Source organism: Montipora capricornis, chromosome 6 (genome assembly GCF_036669925.1).
Source record: "Montipora capricornis isolate CH-2021 chromosome 6, ASM3666992v2, whole genome shotgun sequence".
Taxonomy (NCBI): Eukaryota; Metazoa; Cnidaria; class Anthozoa; order Scleractinia; family Acroporidae; genus Montipora; species Montipora capricornis.
In genome coordinates, this window is record NC_090888.1 from 23,632,491 (window position 1) to 23,654,798 (window position 22,308).

Sequence of the window (22,308 nt, forward strand, 5' to 3'; positions counted from 1 at the left end):
TGTCTACTCGGAGAAAAATTCTTCTTTAAAGTGAAGCATGGGCACGATTTTCCATGCAACAATTAGGTCGATAAGTAATAAACAGGCTGTTAACTGGCTCTTATCTCAGCCTCGGATTTTAAGCGCTTAAGATCATTGCGACCTATTGCATTAGATCTCGCTTAGGAAAAATATCCTTCACAAAAATTGGAAAACAACTTACATTTACGCTACGCGCAAGTTCAATTTTGAAATCAATTGCAATCCACTCATGGTCACTTCAATTTTTCCATCATAAAACAGACATAGACGAGTGTTCAACAGCAAACGGTGGCTGCCGTAATGGATGTGTCAACACCCAAGGAAGCTACTTTTGTACCTGTCCAAGCGGTTATTTTTTATCGAATCAGGAACGAAGAACGTGCGTGCAAGGTAAACAAATAGTTACTCTTTAACTGCGTTAACTTAAGTGATCTATGTTTATAACGAATTACAAATTTGATTGAAAAGGGGGACAGCATCCACTTTGTTTTCGAGTGCTTTTTTGGTATAACGAAAACAGTTGGGAAAAGAGACAGTCGGTTCTACCCAACAGCAAGATTACGATTGAAATAAACAGATAAAGGATGATGCTAACTGGAATACCATCTGAAATTCAACATATCGTTTAATTAGTATATGTAATAAATTCGCATGGGTCGGAGCAATGTTTTTATTTTCTCTTTTTTCTCTTGGGACTTAAAATGGTCCCAAGAGAAACTGGAAACAATGCTTAAGAAAAATTTTGGAGGGACAAACAAAGAGTATTATGGTATTTTTGATACCGGTTCATTCAGTCGGTAATCATACTAGTGATAACGCGCGCGGTCGTCCGATTTGTTTATGACGAGTATGACTAGTTTACCTAAATGGTAAAAATGCTGCCGAGGGGAAGGGAGATGTTCAGTTATGCTTGCGGAAATTTAACGATGGTTCGTGCGTGGAATTAAAGGGAGATTTTTGCTACCGCAGTGAGTGAGCCTGAAGCGAACGAAAGATGCAGCTTTCTAATCGGGAGAAGAACAGTTTTTCTTTGAAACGCAAGGGATTGTGGTCAAAGGCCCAGGGAATTGTGGTTATGCGCTCAAAAAATAGATAGTTTCACTGTCAAGCTACAAAAAATGTTTGTTTTAACCACTTCTCCAATAGGCCACGTTCGATATATCAATATTCACACAGGGCTCTGAGGCTTCCATGAGACTTGTGAGACAATTACGGCTTCCATCCAAGTGGTTGCGATTAAAATCAAGGGGATGATGCTAAATGGAATACTGTCTAAGATTCAACATAGCGTTGAACTCGGAAAAAAGACAAGACTGGAGGGCGCAATGGTTGCTTTTTACGTTGTGTCTGGTTGCTGGATTTGCTTTGCATAAAAAGAAATTAATATCATGCGAGAAGTCACAAAAGTCACCATTGTCTCGATTCCCTAAGTTTCATTCTAGAGTGGCTGTTGTTGACAAACAGGTTACCAATCAAGCAAAGGAAAGACAAATATTGACGTACAGAGCTTTGAATTTAGTGGTGGGTTGATATATGGCTGGTTTATGTCTGTCCACCCAAAGGGTTCAAACTTTTCTAACATGAACTGCTGCGAAAGCTTAGTACGTAACTACGATTGATGTCCATAAAATTGAAAGTTAGGTTTAGTTAGCCCAGCTAACTAAAACAGAGCTGAAGTTTCTCTATCATTTCTTCAGATCCCTTTGTAGCTAAATGATGGCGTAGAAACTTCATAAAAAGCATAACTGTTTGGGAATACAACTGATCAAGAAAAGAAGCAAACTAACTCAATATTTGAAGCTCTACGGCTAGCCCAGCTAACTAAAACAGAGCTGAAGTTTCTCTATCATTTCTTCAGATCCCTTTGTAGCTAAATGATGGCGTAGAAACTTCATAAAAAGCATAACTGTTTGGGAATACAACTGATCAAGAAAAGAAGCAAACTAACTCAATATTTGAAGCTCTACGGTGTAGTTTCCTGGAACTAACTAAAAGAGAAAACACTTGGAGGACTAAAAAGGAAGGGAAAATATTTCAATCTAAAAAGCATTTGACAAACAAAAGCAACTTAAGGAGGCTCCCTAGAGTGTTAGGGCCGCGCGCGCAAGCTGGGCACTTTTATGGCACGTTAAGCCTGAATCGCGCGTGTTTTGTCTGATTTTTGTGACGTCAGCGTGACCAAATCTGTAAAATTAACTGCTCATTTTCTCGCGTTCCCTTCGGTAAAATTTGTTTAAAATTGGCTCAGTTCTAACCACATACAGTTCCTATCAAATTCCCTATTCGTGTTAAAATCTGTCAGAGCTGATCGAATATATTTAGAAAAATGACAAATTACAGAATATTGCCAAAACCGTCTGAATGACCTTGACTTTTTACCACTTCAAAATGTCAGGCAATATCATTTCAACAATGTGGCAAAGAATAAAAAAAATTCACGGAAGAAAAGTAGAAATAATACGAAATTTAGGTCAAAAATAAGAATTTATCTGCCTTTCATTAGATGTGATGTTGCTGTGGTAACGGCCATAATCCAAAACTTGACACCCAAAAAATAAGCCTTATTATATCGGTACCCATATTGGTAAATTTCTACGGGGAAAACTTTAAGAGAGATCAACAAGGGTTCCATTTGTAACTCGTGCCCTGTTGTGAAGGTATTCGCAAATACTCTAGGGAGCCACCTTAAAGTTTCAGCTAATCGCGCGCGCGTAAGCCACACTCGCAATGGGTCACCTGAAACAAGAGATTATGAAGGTAAGGGAAGTAATCCCTCGTATTCGCCCTTGTCACACGGCGGCCATATTGTCCCGGGAGACCAAAAAAGCTTTCTTTTACCACGCCAAGCCTCACCCCCATGGTTTTCACTGCGAGGCTTGGCGTGGTAAAACAAAGCATTTTGGTCTCCCGGGACAATATGGCCGCCGTGTGACAAGGGCGAATTGGCCCTATTCCCATCGTTGTCCCTCTTAGGTTATTTTTCCCGCGGATAATGTTACCGCACGCGTTACGTGGAAGTTTCGTAAAGGAGAGAAAATCAGAAATTGCAGCAAATTCTGTACGATGTCATTCTCCGATTTCAAAATTGAGTTTCATGGCCTGATAAAATATTCGTCGTCTGCAAGATACAGGTTTCAAACAATGATACCAATAATTTCCAGTCTATCAAACCGCGTTAAATAATTTTGACAGATGCAGATATATTTAACTTGGTTGCACTGCGTTACTTGTCTATTTTAGTGCGCACTTTCTCATCGTCTACAAAATTCTGTCCCTTACAAAACTCGTTCCTGTCAAGATACAGTTTGCAATCATATATCATGGAAATCGGTCAACTGTGTAATTGACACTGATACCAATTTTACGATTGTCTAATGTAGGAAACCGTGTTAAATAATTTTGAAAGAGAGAGCTATATTTAACTCGCGTGCGTTGCAAATTGACTTCAATCCGATCTTACGGTTTCAAAAATCTTTATCGCGCGGTCAATTGAAATTTTCCTGTCATGTGTGGTACCGTTTGAAAGCGTTAGCTGTCAAACTTATGATTATCATAGAATTAAGTCACCATAGTTTAATTCGGCTAAGAAAATTGAGAACGCGTTGACCAAATCAGGAATATGTTACTTGGTGACTGTAGTCAATATTTCATTGTGTACAAAATTCTGTCGCCTATAAAACTCGTTCCTTTCTAGATACAAGATGAAAAGATGTATCAATCAAATTGCTTAACTGTGTTGTTTACAATGATACCAATTTCAACACTGTCCAATGTACGAAACCGAGTGTAATAATTTTGAAAGATGCAGGTATATTTAACATGCGTGCTTTGCAAATTGACTTCCATCCGATACCACGGGTTCAAAATTTTTTATCGCACTGTCTGTTCAAGTTTTGCTTTCATGTTTGGTACTGTTGTAATGATCTATCTGTCCACTTTATGAATATCTAAGAATTACATGTATGTCGTCATATTTTAATCCCGCGAAGAAAATCAAGAACGCGTTAACCAAGTCAGCGATATATTACTTGTTGTCTGTAGTCTGCGAATTGCCAATGCTCACAAAATTCCAGGCTGTCGCTTATAAAACTCGATCCTTTTCAATATACAGGTTTCAAACATCTATAACTAAAATTGCTCAACTGTCTAGTTTTCGATGATACCACATACAAGGTTGTGCCATATAAGAAACAGTGTCAAATATTTCCTTAAAGAGACAGCTCTGTGTCCTTTGCAAATTGACTTGAATCCACAGTTGAATCTGATAGCACTGATTCAAAAACTTTTATCGGATGCTTGATTCAAGTTTTCCTTTCATGTTTCTAAAATCAGCTTTACGATTCTTTTTCGATTTACGTTTTCCTACTACGCTCACTTCCTTGAAGTCACGTTCGTCCACAAAATGTATACAGCTGTATACGCGTTTTTCTCAACATCCTCCACGATTTTTGTTTGATGGTAAATCGCGAACCACGCGAATCATTGCGTGGGAATTCGCTCAGCTGTCAACAGTGGTAAAATCAGGCGTCTCGGAAACATTTAACCCTTTCACTCCCGTGATCTAAACGTTTATTCACCTAACTAGTACTATAAATATCTTTTCTTTGGCTAGTACTGAGAATAAATTATTACTTAGTTCTTATTAACCAAGCGGGAGGTCTGTATGGGAGAATCTTGACCGAGGTCCCCAGTACAGACCGAACGCAGTGAGGTCTGTACCAGCGACCGAGGTCAAGATTCTCCCATACAGACCGACCTAGCTCGGTTAATAAGATGTTTATTATATGGCCAAACAAGAACAATTTAATTCGTTTAATGTAGCTGGTTTGTACTAACTGACATTTTGCTTGCGAACAGCGATGAGTGGCGATGAGCTGAACTTAATTCTGTCAAAGTTTGCTCGTCATCCTCTCTTTTGTCATCATACTGTTTGGCACTTCCATAAATAAATATTGGTAGAAGAAAATACTCAATATTTTTGCATTTTAGTTTGCATCTTTTCACCGCAAAACATTACCGGTCTAGATGTCGGTCTAGATGGGAAAATCTAGACCGCGGTCAATATCGATTTTAGCCAATCAAATTCGTGAATTTTGTAGTTCCCAGTCCTCGTGAGACAGAGCCATATAATAAGTCAAAATAATGCCCCTACGCTGATAATAATTTCCATTCTGAACACTAGTCCTTCTGACAGTGTATTGAAACTGTGAGGAGAAGTTACATACTGATCAATCGTGCAAATCAAAGGGTTAATGTCACACAGGATCCGATGACTAGTACCCTCATTAAATGTTTAAGTGTTTAGTTCCGCTCTTTAAAAAAATTAACAATCTCTTCACAAAATCTGAATAACACGGTAAAATGCTCAATTCCACACACGAAACGATCCCACGATTCAAAGTAACTAGACAACTGTCAAAAATATGTGCACTCGAAGTTCACAAGGTTCTTTCAATGTTCTACTCACGTGACCTCTTTTCTGCCACACGTAATCATACTAATTTACCCCTAGTTGAAATGATCGTTTTCTTAAGCCAATTTATTTACGATTGATACTTTTCATGTAAATCAAAGTAAAATATGCATGCACCTGTTTCGTATTTCGAAACATTGCACGCTAGTATTTGCTGAATTGAGAGTACTTGGCGGGAGAAGCCGTTTTAAAACATTGAAGGCGCTGAAAAAACAATAACTAATAAGAGACAGTGACATTTCAGTTGAATGATGAGTTCCTGATTCATTTAAAAATATTCCACTGAAAACTGAACCATACATCCAACGGGCCGGACGACGCATTTTCCTCAATCCTTCTTTTCTCTTGGTAAGTTCTCATATTTTATTTATTTTTTTAGTTCAGTGTCCGACAGGCTGGGAACCATTTGGGAATTCATGCTATTACGTCCTAGTCCCTGGGACGTTTTCAACTATGCGAAAAGGTCAGCGAAAATGCGAGTCTATGTCAGCATCCCTCCCCATTATCGGATCAGCGGAAGAAAATGAATTTATCAAGAACCTAGTGAAGGACAAGAATAAAGAATGGATCTGGCTCGGTATGGAGCGAAACAGAGGCGAGATGGTATGGTTAAATGACAAGAAAATAGACTATGACTCGTGGAAAGAAGGAGAGCCCACTAATAGTAATGGAAACGAGGGTTGCGCCTATATGGATGACTCGGGAGGGTGGAATGATATTCCTTGTTACCAAGCGAATTCAGGTCCCAGAATTATTTGCCAAAAACGTCTGACGTGAGAACACCAGTTGACATGAAGTGAACTTTGGGCATAGCACCGTTAAGGTAATATGCCTCGAGTAAACGAGTGTTTCTTTTTTCTAAATTGAATTGTGTGTGGTGTAGACCAAGTCGGCTAACTCAAATTGTACCCAATTCCCAATTCAAACCCTTTGGGAATTAAACGTTTTGTTCCAGGTATTTCCATATCGTTTAAATGTGAATGCTACATTATAATGCAAATACAGTACACAACGTAACTTGATCACCCCGGGAGATTTGAATTGGGAACAACACTGAGTTAGCCGATTTGGTCTTTTACTCTTAAGGCCCGGACAAACGGTTTTAAAATTTGCTTCAACATCTGTTCGATTTTGTTCAACGGTGTTGAACGACGATGTCGGACTGCTGTTGTGGGCAAATGGTCTCAACAAACCATCAGCATTTGATTCAACAAAGCTTCTCGGGAGGCCTTGTATTCAATCCCAGGCTGCAGCCGCGGTTGTTGAGAAACCGATTTGTGCGCAAGCGCATACCCAACAATGTTAAAAGCGCGGGCAAACGGCATCAACTTCATTCAACATTCGCGATAATAAATGAAATGTTGAATGGTTGTTGAATCAAACCTTTTTAAGCTCATTCAACATCGAGTAAACTTCGATTCAACATGTTTCAACGTGGTTAAAAGGGAGAACAAATGATTCAGTTCAACATCGCTGTTCTACAAAATCGAACGGATGATGAAGCAAATGTTCAATCCGTTTGCCCGGGTCTTTATTTTACTTAAAAATACAGCCTCAAGGTGGAACCGTAATATTTTCTTCGAGTAAACCATAATAAAGAAGGCTTCGTTGAAAATCTAAAAACACAGGCTCGTTTTCAGTGGTGTAAGAAACAGAAAATTAAAAAAAAAGACCGGCTCCTAAAGCAGCCAGCTAAAAAGTGAGTCGAAAAGAGGAAGAAGAAAGAGAGGTACAGAAAAACGTAAGCACCATAAGTTGCTACTTGCATTTGTATTACTCCATTAATGAGAAGTCAGAATCAGTATTAGGTTTTGAAATAATCATTTCGGTCATGAGCGCTAGTTTGGCCGGCAAAAGCGAAATAAAAGCCTGACATTTGAGATTTGAACCCATAATCTCTGTGTTGCCAATGTATTTTCTTTATCAACTTGCCTACCCAGGCCAATTGGGATATGGTCTATGTACGTTCAAGATAAACCCAAAGAGTATGTATATACATGAAGTGCATAATATGCGAAAGTCAAATTTTAACAGCGAGGAGAATATGAAATATCGAAATGATTATCGCAGTTATAAGCGCTACTTTAGCAGAAGCCAAATGAAAGCCTAAAATAAATTCAGTCAATAATAGGAAACAGGTCCCTTTCACAGGCCGACCTCCGAGGGTCAGTCAGCGTAATAGAGAGTACCATACACCACAGGCAGGCCACAACACAGTATTGTATGGGTTCTTTTTTGTCCCTCAGCCGGGGTTTTGAACATTGAAAGCCTACAGTTTATCGTCCTTGTTCGAAAAAAATAGACTAATATAATCATGCGCAGATGTTATTACAAAGGCAGCACTTTCTCCCCAGTCATATCAAGACCTTGAGCGTTGGTCCGGCCGGAGCTTTGATCCCCGCACAGTAGTCCGAGCGCTCAAGCAACTGAGCCAACCGGTCAGTGGTTGCTGCGCGGCTTGAACGGTACTTGAAACCATGATCTCTGCTTTGCAGGGAAATCTGTTGACATTTTTGTCTCATTAGCAGTCAGCCGAAAATAACGTTCTGAACATTGAATGTGCATTGCATGACGGGCTATCTCTGAAAAACCCGACATACCAGATAATCTCTAAGCAACGATGCTTTGAAAATTCAAAATTTAACAAAGAATGTATGGGATCATTATTGCTTTTGCCACCCAAGAATTTATCATTTTTTGATGGCTAATAACTGGCTTGTTATCAAAGCTAAAAGGCTTTTAACAAGTTCTTTTACCTTTTAAAGTCAATTTGTAAATAGCGTGATGCCTTCTGTGAGTTAATGAAGCAAAATGTAAACAATGACGTGAACAAAGATGTCCCTACAAGTGCAGTGTTCCACTATTTGAGCTTTCTTTATTAAGAAGTTTTGCTTGACTTAATCAGTAATTTTTTTTTGGAGTGGCAGTCAGCAGTAATTGGACTCCGTGCTGTCCAATTCGGAAATGATTGGCTCATACATGAGCAGTGCTGATAAAATCCCGAGATATGCCAAAATTCGGTACTTGGAGGAATCTGTTGAGTCTAATATTAATTTTAAGCAAAAATTCCTCGCATTTATTAATTGTATAGCTATCTATTATCAAAACAAGCAGCTGTTTTCACCACCATGAGACTTGCTGATGCTGATTGGCCAATACTCAGTTGTACACAACCTCGTTCCCAGGGTCTCTTTGTCGACAATGAAGACCCTGGCAACGAGGTTTAGTTGTACCTTGTCGTTTGATTGGTTAATAGGGAGTATCTCGATTCCAATTCAAGAAAAATATGGACAATTCACAAACCTATGTACTGGTAATATTGGATTTGACATGGAGGCAACCAGACTATTATTAGTAGGACAGCGTAACGAATTCCATATCTTATTAGTGAGGTAACCAATGCCTTTTGGATGTGATCAAGAAACGTTATGCTAAACAACTGGTCCAATATTTCAGTTAACGATTATTCCAAGAGCGCACGTTGGATATGAGATGGCGCTTATATGAGGCGCTTAGCGCCGAGTTGGCTATAACCAGTCTCATATCCAGTAAGAGCGAAAGGAATAATTGTCATATTCTGAACTGTCTTAATTACAGAACGACAGGATGTTGTGTCAGTTTCTACAAAACGACCCACTCAATCACTTCCCATATTAAGTCATTACGGTGTATGAGCTGATAACCGAGATTGAGTGAGCCAATCGTTTTATATCAGTACGACAGATACGCAATATCCGATATTGAAAATTTCATAACTGTAATTAAACTCCTGTACAGTTTGAGATTCGTACTTTAACTTAACGATTCACTATAAAAAAGAAATATAGAAATACAAAGTAACAAGCAAGATATCAAAAAACTAAGCGACCAGATTTCCGCACAGGTCCCTACTTCATTATGCATACACTCCTTTGTTTCAAGAAAACAATAGCGATAACAATAGACGTCCTTTGGGACTGTGGCGCTTCTTCTTTTTTCTTGCAATTTGGGCACTTTTCCTCCAATTTTACCCATTTTTCAATTTTAGAATAAGCGCAAGAAGTGGAGTTTCAAGCAATCGTTGTAATAGGGTTCAGATTCTCAAACATAACAAACAAACCGATTAAAAGTACTGTCATAAAAAAATTTAATGGCCACCTGCTCTTTTTATCGTGACATTGTTCTATCTGTCTGCTTACGAATTCGCCGAGACACTGCAAAGTGTATGTTTTCTTCCTTTCCTGTATTCAGGATCACGAACGGTGCTTTTAGCGGGATCTTGCGATTTATCGCTCTTTGTAGAGATCGGCAATATGCTCATTACAGCGATAGAACTGTTTAATTAGTACCGGAAACGCATAAAGCTTTGATTGACATTTTAAGAGAATTCATTTGAGTGACTAAGGCTTAAGGGGTTTCAGATCAGTTAATAGCACGTGTTTGAAAGGATATGAGTCAGTCGCTAACCAGTTTCAGTAGTTTAAGTCAACCAGTTTCAGCAGTTTTAAACCGTCGAGTTGTTCAGTTTCAAGAGTTCGTAGTTTACGGAAACCCGCCACAGAAGTAAGTTTAGTTCAGTCTTTTATTTTGATTCTTTTCTGTTCATTTGCTTAGAGATTTCGCGTATTCAAAGTCTCAGTGATTGTTATGTAATTTTGTTCATTTCAGATCGACTAATTATCATAGTGAATAAAACGATGTTACAAAACACGTTGGAAGAGATTGGAGTTCCAGGTGACACAGATAACAGTCACATGTTGTCATTAATTGAAAAGATGCCGATGACAGAAAAGTCTGGTCGAGAGATCTAGAAAAGAACGGCGAGCCGGCGACTCTCCATTATCTGATGACGTGGATGACCACTGAAATGAAGTCGCGTATGCGAGCCACCGCGCCCCTCAGGACACGTAGCACTCATCACGCAGTTAGTTACGTAACTAAAGGAAATGAAGAACGAAGCAAAGTATCAACCTTTAAATGTTCAACTCACTGGCCGGATCAGTGCCTGAAATTTGCTGCGTTAAGTCTAGATGAGCGTTTAAATGCCGCCAAGGAGAACCACGCCTGTTTTAGCTGCCTTAAAAGAGCAGGTAGAGAACATAGAATGTCCAACTGTAGCAGAAGAACACAATGTACAGAAACGGTGAACGGCAAGCAATGCAAATACTACCATCATCCTCTGCTGCACAAGAGTGCAGCCGTCAGAGTAAGCATCTCTTCAGTCCGGGATAGTCAAGATGCATTACTACCGATTATCTCAGCAGAAATAGGAGGGCAAGGATTATACAAGCGTGGCAATGTACTTCTCGACTCTGGAGCTCAACTAAGTCTGATTCGTACGGAGACAGCAGAGAGTCTTGGACTAGACGGGAAGAACGTTTCAATTACCATAACCAAAATAGGCGGAGAAGAGGAGCAAATGAAGACAAAAGAGTTCAAGGTCCAACTAACCTCTCTAGTTAACAGGAGAAGTTCGTTGTAAAGGCAATAGGGATTCCCCGAATAAGCGATGACATTGCCGGAATTTCGAAGGAGGATGCTGCAAAAATGTCACTTCTGACGAAAGAGAAGATTTATCGAGGCTCGCGTCCAGTGGACCTACTTATTGGTATAGACCACGCCCAAGTGCACACTGGCGAGACGAGACAATAAGAACATCTGGTGGCCAGGAATTCACCCCTTAGATGGGTGGTATTTGGGGCAACAACCAGCAAAAATCAAGAAACAAGTAGAATGTTTCTCGTCAGCTACACCGTTCCTGTTGATCTGTCAGAATTTTGGTCCACAGAATCCGTGGGAGTAGCAGTGAAACCCTATGTCTGCTCAGTGGATAAGTTAACTCAGTCCGAACGAGAAGAAACAAGAATGATACAAGACTCCTGCAAGAAAGTGGGAAATCAATGGATGATTCCCTATCCGTGGAAAACAGATCCTAAGTTTCTCCCCGATAACCCGTCACAAGCTATGAAAAAGTTAGAAGCAACAGAGCGCCGATTAATGAAGAACCAAGCGAACGCTGAAGCATATAACCAGCAGATGCAAGAGATGGAAGTAATGAAGTTTTCTAGAAAGTTAACAGACGCGGAATTGGCATAATACACTGGTCCTGTGCATTACATCTCTCATCACGAGGTTTTGAGACCAGATAAAAAGAGCACGCCTATAAGAATTGTCTTCAATTCGTCCTCGGTTTATCAAGGCCACAGACTGAACGACTATTGGTTAAAAGGACCGGACCTGTTAAACAGTATTTTGGGGATCGTTCTGCGCTTTAGAGAAAATCAAGTAGCCATCAGTGGTGACATATCCAAGATGTACCACAGAATTCTGATACCAGAGGAAGACCAGCACGTACATCGATTCCTGTCGAGAAGTATGGAGATAGATCGCAAGCCTGACACCTACGTGAAGACCGTTTTGACGTTTGATGACAAACCAGCGCCAGCTATGGCACAGATAGCCTTGAGAAAAACAGCAGCACAAAGAGAAAACCACAGTCCGAGTGCAGCAAAGACACTGAAAGAAAACAGCTACATGGACGACATTCTGGACTCAGTGCAAACCGTGTCAGAAGCTCGGCAGCTGACGACGGACATTGATGAAGTGTTAGCCAAAGGTGGTTTTAGAATTAAATAATGGCAATCAAATAGAGATTTAAAGGACACCGGCGATAAACAGAATGAAGAAGTGAACGTTCCTAATGGATCAGGTGAAGATAAGGTCTTAGGCATTGTGTGGAACTCTACCGAAGGTTCCTTTAAGTTCAAAGTGAAATCTGAAACCATAGACTGCCTGAACTCAAGCGAATGGACTAAGAGAAGTATCCTCAGTCAAATAGCAAGAATCTATGATCCTGTTGGCTTCGCAGCAGCTTTTCTGATACGAGCTAAGATTGGCTTTCAAGAGCTATGGCAGCAGGGATATGAGTGGAACGAAGACCTCCCTTCAACAGTGCAACAGAAGTGGTTCAGTCTTTTCAAGGAAATGAAAGAGCTTAATGAAGTTTCCTTTCCAAGAAGTTTATCCCCATCGGAACCCGCCGATTCCCAACCGACACTTTGTGTCTTCGCAGACGCATCTCAAGACGCATTTGGCGCATGTGCTTACATCAGATGGGCAGTAGAGAAGGATAAATTTGACATCAGATTCATAGCAGCCAAGTCAAGAGTGGCTCCCCTCAAAAAGATCACAATCCCGCGGCTTGAGCAACAAGCGGCTGTATTAGCTTCCAGATTACAAGGCACAATCAAGGAAGAGTCTCTTTTCCAGTTCAAACAAACCGTCATCTTTACCGAGAGTGCCATCGTGTTAGCATGGGTTCGTGGCAAGATCAGGCGTTACAAACCGTTTGTCTCTAGCAGAATTGGAGAAATTCAAAGTCAAACCGACCCAGCACAGTGGAAGCATATTCCAAGCCAACACAACGTAGCAGAGGATGTCTCACGTGGTATAGTGGTTACGGAGTTGTCAGGAAGATGGCAGTCCGGAACAGATTTTTTACGCCTGCCTAAAGAACAGTGGCCCCAGAGCGAACTAGAGCCGAACCAAGAAGACGTAGAAAAGGAATGTAGGAAGACGTTGAATGTAGGAGCTGTGGCGTTCTCGCCAATTATAGCTGACAGCAATAGATTTTCCAGTTGGAAGAAGCTAGTTCGCGTGATGACATGGGTACTCAGGATGAAGAGAAACTTTCTAGCCAAGATAAAGCAAACTAACGAGTCCCAAATGTGTCAAGGACCGCTATCTGCTCAAGAGTTAGAGGAATGCAGAAAACATGTTATCAGACACGCACAGAGAAGCCTACAGAACCGCCTGGTGAACAACGAGTTCAAGATGCTAAGTCCCTTTGTAGATGACGAAGGCATTATCCGAGTTGGCCCCCGTGGAGGACGCTTCGACAAGGCAATCGTATCCTATGAAACAAAGCACCCAGTATTGTTACCTCATAACCACATCGCATTACGTCTTATCATACAAGAAGCTCATCGGTGCGGACATCCCGGGGTAGCGACAACAGTAGCTAAAACGAGAGCAAACTATTGGATAGTGCGAGGTCACGACCTTGCAAAAGCGGTCAAGTACAAGTGTGTTTTTTGCAGAGAAATGAAACCGAAGACAACAACGCAGATCGTGGCCGACCTACCTCCACACCGAACGGCACCAAACACCCCGCCATTTCACTATACGTCGAGCGATTATTTTGGTCCCTTCACGGTAAAATTTGGAAGAAACAAAACGGCGAAGTACTATGGAGTTATTCTCACATGCCTCAACACCAGAGCCGTCCATCTAGAAATAGCTACTGACTGTTCTACCATGGAATTCATTCAAACGCTTCACATATTTTTTTCCATCAGAGGTTACCCCGCTATCATAATGATGATAAGCGACAACGGAACGCAGATGGTAGGAGCTCAAAGGGAACTCCGCAAGATGATCGAAGGATGGTACATTGCAACAATTCGAGAATATTGTGCCGATAAAGGAATGCAGTGGAAGTTTACAACCCCAGGAGCACCACACTAGAATGGTTGCGCAGAGGCTCTTGTAAAAAGTTGCAAGACCGCTATAGAGAAAGCAGTGGGAAATCACACCTTGACGCCTTTTGAATTGTATACGTGTCTTTTAGAAGTTGCTAACCTAGTCAATCAACGTCCGATTGGTCGAGTTCCAAATGATCCAGACGATGGAGCTTATTTATGTCCGAACGATATGCTGTTAGGTAGAGCGTCTTCTCAAGTTCCGCAGGGCCCGTTCAATGAGACAAGGAACCCAAGGAAAAGAGTAGAGTTCATCCAGCAGATTTTGGACTCCTTCTGGAGAAGGTGGACAAGAGATGTGTTCCCCTTGCTAGTACCATGGAGGAGGTGGAACGTAGACAGACGTAACGTTTGTGTTGCGGCTTTGTCATGGTACAAGATTCGAATGCATTGAGAGGAAAATGGATTACCGGACGGGTAATAAAAGTGTACCCAGGGCAGGACGGAAAAGTCAGGGACGTGAAAGTAAAAACACCAACTGGCGAATTTTCAAGACCTATCACGAAGATAGTAGTAGTAAAACCAGCCGAAGGCTTTGAGTACGATGAAGAACGCTTCCTTCATCGGGGCGGAGGGAATGTTACAGCGATAGAACTGTTTAATTAGTACCGGAAACGCATAAAGTTTTGATTGACATTTTAAGAGAATTCATTTGAGTGACTAAGGCTTAAGGGGTTTCAGATCAGTTAATAGCACGTGTTTGAAAGGATATGAGTCAGTCGCTAACCAGTTTCAGTAGTTTAAGTCAACCAGTTTCAGCAGTTTTAAGCCGTCGAGTTGTTCAGTTTCAAGAGTTCGTAGTTTACGGAAACCCGCCACAGAAGTAAGTTTAGTTCAGTCTTTTATTTTGATTCTTTTCTGTTCATTTGCTTATGATGCTTCCAAGTAAATAACTTTTGTAGAGATCCATGGATGTTCCCGTACGAGGCATACTTTGTCTCACTCCCCATCATGTCAGACTCTTTTCAATGCCCTGCTGTGGGCTCGTTTGTCTGGGTCGACGAAGTTTAGGCGATGGTTAACTGGGAGATGATGTTAGCCCTTGTCTTGTAGGCAATTGTAAACTTTCCCGCCACAGGTAGCTAGGGCTAATAGTTTTTTCAAGGAAAGTTTACTGTCAGAAAATTATGTGTTCTCGCGGATTGCAGGTTATCCATTGCAGTTTTTTCTTGAGCATCGCGAAACAGATCCATCTCCCGATGCACTTTGTCTTTGCCACGCAACTGACTGCGTTTTCACACAGGTTGTGGACACGGAAGACGAAAGTAAATTGTTTTCTTTGCACTACTCTATGCACAGCTAGGGATAGGCTATAAAGCAGGGACAATTTCCAAATGTTCAAATCTCTCTTTGCTGTGACGCTTTTACTTGGTAGCCATCTTGATTATTACGAAGACACAAGTTTTCCTCAAAACAAGGGAAACATAAATCGATTTTAATTGCACTGAACTCGTGCATTAAAGTTTCCCATGACTGAAAGATGCACCAATCAGACCTTAAGCGTGGTACACTATTCCAGGCAATGAACTTATAGGTGTGCCGCACGCACGGGGCATGAAGGAAAAGCAGGTCACAGTTCACAGCAATACTGGAAAACCTAAAACTATCGCAGGGACTAATCTTAAGCCGAAACAGTGCCTTTGGTCGTAATTAAGGTTATGGTTAGCATTATTAAAGGGATAGGTTGTTTCAAGAGTAGTAAAAGGGGGATCTCTTAACGGTAACCTACAAGTGTAAGTTCGATTGTAGACCATTGTAGGTGCGCGGCGCGGCACGTGTATATAATTATGTATCATTGTTATGTAAATAGTCAGCCAGAATTCAAAATAAATATCATTTTCAACGTGTGAATTAGCAACTTGACACGTTGGCTCAGTGGTCAACAACAGGGACAAGTAATCCAGACAATTACGGTCGGTCGGAGTTCAAGGCAAGCTGCGAGTAACATACCATGGGATAAAATGGCAGAAAAAGCCGAGCGGGATCTGGAAAAAAGGGCAAGACGAAGGGATAGAAAGAGAAAAGCTGGGACGAAAGCGAGTAACGGTGTGGGCAATGAAGGGAAACAAGAGAGAGAGACAGAGGGAGGGAGAGAAAAATAAGATCCGTTTTTATTCATCCCGTAAGTACAAATTACCCAGGTATATATTCGGTTCTCTTGGGTATACGTATTGTTCTACAAAACAATAGCGCGAATGAATTATTAGTTTATTCTGTATGGCAGACCCTTCATAACTGCAGAAGACCAATGGGGTAGGTTATCAGATTGTTGGTCGCTGGAAGTGCTGGAAGATGTACTCGAGGACGACGCCATCTTTGGCCTGAGGGGCCAAGCCGCCGAGCCATAAGCGTGGTGGCTTGGGGAGAGTCATGCAAAGGGGAACCTGGTCTGCCAGACCATATTTGACCATGGGCCTTAGCACATACCTCAACATTTTCCAAAAACAATACAGAAACAAAATACAAACTAAATTATTCTAAAACTATGATGTTTTTTTTTTTTTGTTTTCAACGCATAAAAACTCGGATTATTCTAGCAGAGCTAAACTGAAATAAAGGCTTAAAATAATGCTCGTTTTGCTAAATTATGCTTAAAATTATGCTAGCACAATCTACCAAAGCCTAGTTTAGGGACGAGGCTAGGCAACAGGCTCTTCGCACGTTCCTGCCTGTAAATAGTTTGTTTGTTAATGTATTAAACCGTTTTGAATTTGAAAAACCAATCATGTTGCCTCCTCTTGACGTCATACAGTCCTCCTATTGGCTCTTTTCCCAAGATGGTTTTCTAGTCCGGCATCTTGAATACCATGACGTCATACCCTCATCTTATTGGCTATGGGACCATATGGCTCGGTTTTGAGGGAGCGTTCTGATTGGTCAATGGAGAAATTAATGAGATGTATCGCAATCTGATTGGCTAATGAAAATTGGGTCCGCCATCTTGAATACCATGACGTGACACTTGGTCAGGGGGTAGGTCGCGACGCCATCTTAAACTTTTGGACTTTAATCCCAACTTCTAAACCAATCACAAACCTCCTACTAAACTGTGCTTGTGATAATGGCGGACCCAATTTTCATTATGTGGGACGAAAGGGACCCAATTTTCAGTAGCTGATCAGATTGCGATGCATCTCGTTAAATTTTTTATTGACCAATAAGGACGTTCCCTCAAAACCGAGCCATATGGGCCCATATTACTACTATCATTGTCTACGTTCCCGTCTTGATTCAGCAGTTGGTGAAAATGCTCTTTCCATCTGTCTGGTATTTCTTTCGTGTCTGTTAGTAGCTGAGTTCCATCTGCATTCTTAACCAGGGCAACAGTGTTCGTTTTAGGGTCGTACACAGTTTTAAGTGCGGAGTACAGTCCCTGCGAGTTGTTACGCTCTCCAAACTTTTTAATTTCTTCTGCTTTCTTATTCCACCAGTTTTCTTTCGTTGTTCTTATCTCTATGTCTAATTTGGCTTCTATGTTGTTAAATACGGCTTGTTCTCTTACACTGTTCTCTTTCAGATGTGCATGGTGGATTTTTCGTTTCAGCCAAAGATCTTTAATTGCTTCATCCTGGTCTAGGAACCAGTTGGGAGCGGGTCAATTTGTTGGGCTTATTCGCTCCCGTGAAGGGCTCGATGAATGAAATGAATGTATATTTGAAGTGCGGGTTATGGACGAAAGAGAGAGGTGATCAATTAAAAAATATTCTTAGTCATACCCGCAAAGAATCCTGTTATATCAGCTCCACTCTAAGCTGGAATCCAGGAAGCGCCGCAGTTTTGCAAGTCCAAGAGCACGAATAATAGTGTTGATATGTATCTTTCTATAATGCATCCTCTTCCTAGTCACAAAAAAAATGTGTTCTCACAGTGTTAGAGTATGCATCTCTGGTCTGGAGTGGTATCCCCAAATAACTCGCCGAAGATATGCAGTGTGTGCAGAATCGCAGGCATTCTGAAGGCTAGGATACCTAACCTTTAAGAGCTCAGAGATGCAGCTTTAAATTAAGGAGCAAACTCGAGAGAATGTTAAGTGATAAGAACCACCCCAATTACTCACTGATATCAACGCACACGATCAATAGCCATTGTATTCGAGCGATGAATCGCGCTAAGGTACCACATTCTAGGAATGATAGGCACATGAAGTCCGTTGCGTTAAGGGCAACTCGCATTTTAAACAATAGATGATATTCTCTTGAGTTGTTATTCTACGAAATCCTAAGTATTCAAATTGAACATTACCTCATAGTTTTCATGTTTTAAATTTATCATAGTAAATTCGTAGTATTTTTTATTTACTGATGGATTAATAAAGCTATTATTATTTCTGGGAATCGCCTAAGGGGCACACTACAAACACGTGCATGTTGGTGTCAGCTTAGATGAGTTTGCAGCGTCAACAGCATGCAGCAACTATTGCGTATCATCCCCCAAATGATTTCTCTCGAGGTACACCATATCTCTACGGGTTGCTTTACAGTGGTTGCCACAAGCTGTTATCCGATGAAATCCTCCATCTAACTAAGGAGCAATGGTCCACTAATAGATGTCAACGTCGCAAAGCAGGACTTTGATGCACCGATTTCTGCAGCTGCAATGATGCTGAAGATGATGTAAGCTGTGATAATGATGCTGATGACGATGACCAGGAGTCATCTGATGTTGATAATGTTGATGATGATCATGACGACGATGATGGTGAAAAGGAGGAGGAGGAAGACGAGGGAGATGAATAGAATACCTTTTATCCTTTTCAAGGAGTTGTGAAAAAATTGCATTTGGCTGAATGGACTTAGTTGTAAAAAGTAAGCAGTGAAAAATATGCCACAAGGCATTTCATGAAAACAAGCTCCTTTGCATGTTATAATGGACACGAGATCAGATTTATTACTGTTATGTTACAGAGTTGTCTAAAGGCGCTGTTACACTGTCAAATGTTTCGTTCAACTTGTCCCGCCACAATGTCGCCTAAACATTGCGAGACAAGTTGCACGGAACATTTCACAGTGTAACAGCGCCTTAAGTGACACTCCAATAAAGAAATCATTGGGACAATCTGTCGCCATAAACAACAGCTAGAAGGCATTATGTGATCCAGCCTCGTTTTCACGTTAGCGTGGTCACGTGATCCGTTCTATTGCTAATACGTGTCAGATACACCCCAACTTAAAGCATAAGAATTTTTGACGAATATTTGCCACCATTGACGATGGTTAGAAAGCAATTGAAGATCAAGCCTCGTTTCCATGTTGGACTCTGAAAGTCACACCTTTAGCCCCCCCAAAAAAAGCCGTCGGTGCAGGTTACAAAATTGCCGACGTTTGTCATGTTCCTTAGGGCCCCCTTAACATATCTAGTTAGGCCGCTTGCTTTCTTCACGAAATTCCCACGGGATTACAGATGCTCCCAGACTAAATGGAACGGATGAATTGTTGAATTCGCTCAAGAAATACTTCGTAGATTTCGCCTAGTTAAAAAAAAATCGATAAGGATATGGCGCAAAAAAAGAAAAGGCATTCTGCATGGAATGGAGAATGATCTACGTGACATGTCAACCTTTCGTCTGGGGGCCTATTTTATTGGGTACGGTTCTTAGTTGCAGAAACGAAAGGTAAGTTTATAAGCTGAAGATCTCATTTTTGTTTCGCAAATAACACTTTAACCGTATTTTATGACATGATCTTGGCAAATTACGTTGTGTCTTTAGAGTTTTGGTCATTTCCTATCATAAGTTTGCTCTACGAACAGGGCTAGTGTTTTCTCTTTTAAAACGAAAGGTGCAGAGATCATTTTTCCCACAGATCTTTTAAGTCAAAATGCCTTTTGAGAGTGGTTGATTGATGTTCGATTTTGGCAAACTGAAAAATGGCCTTAGTTGTTCTTTTATTTCTTGTAACTTCAGCGCTTCGCATATAAAGCTTTGCATTTTTCGCCCGGGACTCAATGAGAAATGCAAAATGCGCCATTGCCATTTGTTTGTCAATCGACCGAGCTTATGAGAAGCATGGATCTATTTAACAAATAGGTGCCATGGTGCCGTGCGCCGTTTCAGTAACAGATCCGTCGCAGATAACGTCAAAGTGTGGCAAGAACAAAAAAAGGAGCACACGAGGTGATAACCGAGTGCGTCATTGATTTTTGTGTTACTGCATGCCAGATGGAATCTATTTGTTTTCATAAAATAAAGATCTAAAAGTTCTCAAATATGACGTCAGCTCTGTGTTTGTCCTCAAGATCGTGGGTGAAAACCAGTCAAAATGTGTGCATTATTGAGATTATATTAACGTAACAAACCGATTTGCATCCCTTTTATGAAGAACATTTGTTCTTGCATTGAGAAGCAGATTGTGACATCATCTAGCTTGTGGGAGGGGTTAAGGCTTAAATCAGACTTGGCGAAAGCGAGCGGATGCTTCTGACGAGCCTTAGGCTCAAAACGAACTAGTGATGATACCAATAAGGATAAACGCACAAAACACAACTGTAATCGTACTTAAACATATCCATCCATCATCAGTAAAGCCTGGCTTGCATGTGCAGTTGAAATTTTGAGCGGTATTTGCACAAGTTGCATTTTCATTGCAATCATGGAACCCGATTATCCATTCATTGACATCTAAATAGCAGGAAAGGATACAGGTACTCAAGCAACGATGTCAAACTTTAATAAAATGATCCAATCGGACACTATAATCATCTTTCACTATCATCAATAAACAGCCGGTAACAGCCCAAAAATGATATTATTTTATAGCGGTGCTCCGCGCGCGCGGAGCACCATAGTTAAGAAAATATGGTAACCCATTGATGCGAGAAAATTTGGTTTTGCTCACCGTACGTCCGTTCAACCCTTCCATGTATGCCGATGTGACCAGTATCACGTAACCATGTAAGGGTTCAAGTTTAGAGCTCCAGTTGACACACTAGCTAGTTTACAGCATACATCTTTGATATTAGAAATCAAGGTTATGTTATGTTAAATTGACACCTGTCTAAACAAGGTATCCGCTGACGAGTATCACGTGACAACATCGCGGGCTCAAGTTAGACTTAATCGAGGTCAGCTGGTTGTTTTTTTTAAAGTCGACCGCTGACCAGAGACTTGTTGTTGATTGGATCGCAGGCTCAAGCCAGATCAGACGCACATCTGAACATAAACTAGGCTTAATTTTTCGGGCTCTTTCTGTGGCTCGATGCGGCTACACGTCCATGCTACGTCACCGAAAGCTCTTGACAGTCGATGCTTTTCGCGTTCAGGTACGGTTTGAAAATATTTTTTTCTTGCATTTTTCGCTGGTTTCAAACCAGGTTTGACATAATATAGCTGTGATCAGGACACACTTGTGGCTACGTATTTATTCAAGTTAAGCATTGGAGGGATATAAACTTAAAGCTGAGTGTTTATTATTAATTTGTTTAGTGCTGCTTTTTACTCCATATTGAAATTTTTGACTAAAGTCTTAAGATTTTTAATTTTGAATCTACTAAGGTTGCAAGATGCCTCGACGCCCTATGACAGAAGAACAGAAACGAAAGAAGAGAGAAAGAGAACGAGAACGACAAAAACGGTCCACCAGTAATAGCTCAAACTTGGTGGAAGAAGTTACTCCATAAATTATTTTCTTGGACACTAAACCGTTTGTTTTTTCTACGCATGAATTATTTCAAGTAGATGCATATTTCTAAAAAGTGGTTTAGTCGTTTTTTTCCTTTGTTCAGGAATGCAACTCGAATTTTTATTCTCAACTGGAGTTAAATAACAATCATCTGTACTCTTTTTGGACAGAAATAATTGATCCGTTTGATGGTTTGTTTGGCTTTAAAATGAGAGCGAACAACAGGTTTTTTCACTCCGTTTGCCTAATTAGCTCTTTTTCGATGTGCCTCGACAGTGACAAGAAAATTTTGCGCTTATGTTATAACCATGTAATCGCAATGAGTTCTCGTAAAAGTAAGGAGAAACATCACCAGCTTGTGGTTTCAGAAGTTTGTTTAGAGCACGTACAGGTAGTTTGTTGAAGATCTTGTTTGAAGTTTGTCCTTTCTAGCCGATTCTGGTTCTAAGCCAAGGTGGCGTGTTTCAACGAAATACATCAAAATCCATGTAAATGATCTCGTTTTCAGAGATAAAGTGGAATAAAGTACATTAATAAATTACTCCTTGTTTGATCTTGAACCGACAAAGACGATCTGTCACATCACGAGCTGTAGTACGTCTCTGATTTCTAATTTTAACGTGATTCCTATTTTCTGGCTTTTGACAGTCAACTCTGAAATGGCTTCTTTCCTTTTCCG

The 22,308-nt window shown here is 40.7% G+C and overlaps 1 protein-coding gene across 2 annotated transcripts in view; it reads right to left on the reverse strand.

Moving 5' to 3' along the window:
* Positions 1 to 22,308, reverse strand: part of LOC138051811 (uncharacterized) — a 215,030-nt gene that overhangs the window by 87,860 nt on the left and 104,862 nt on the right. The gene's annotated exons all lie outside the window — the stretch shown is intronic.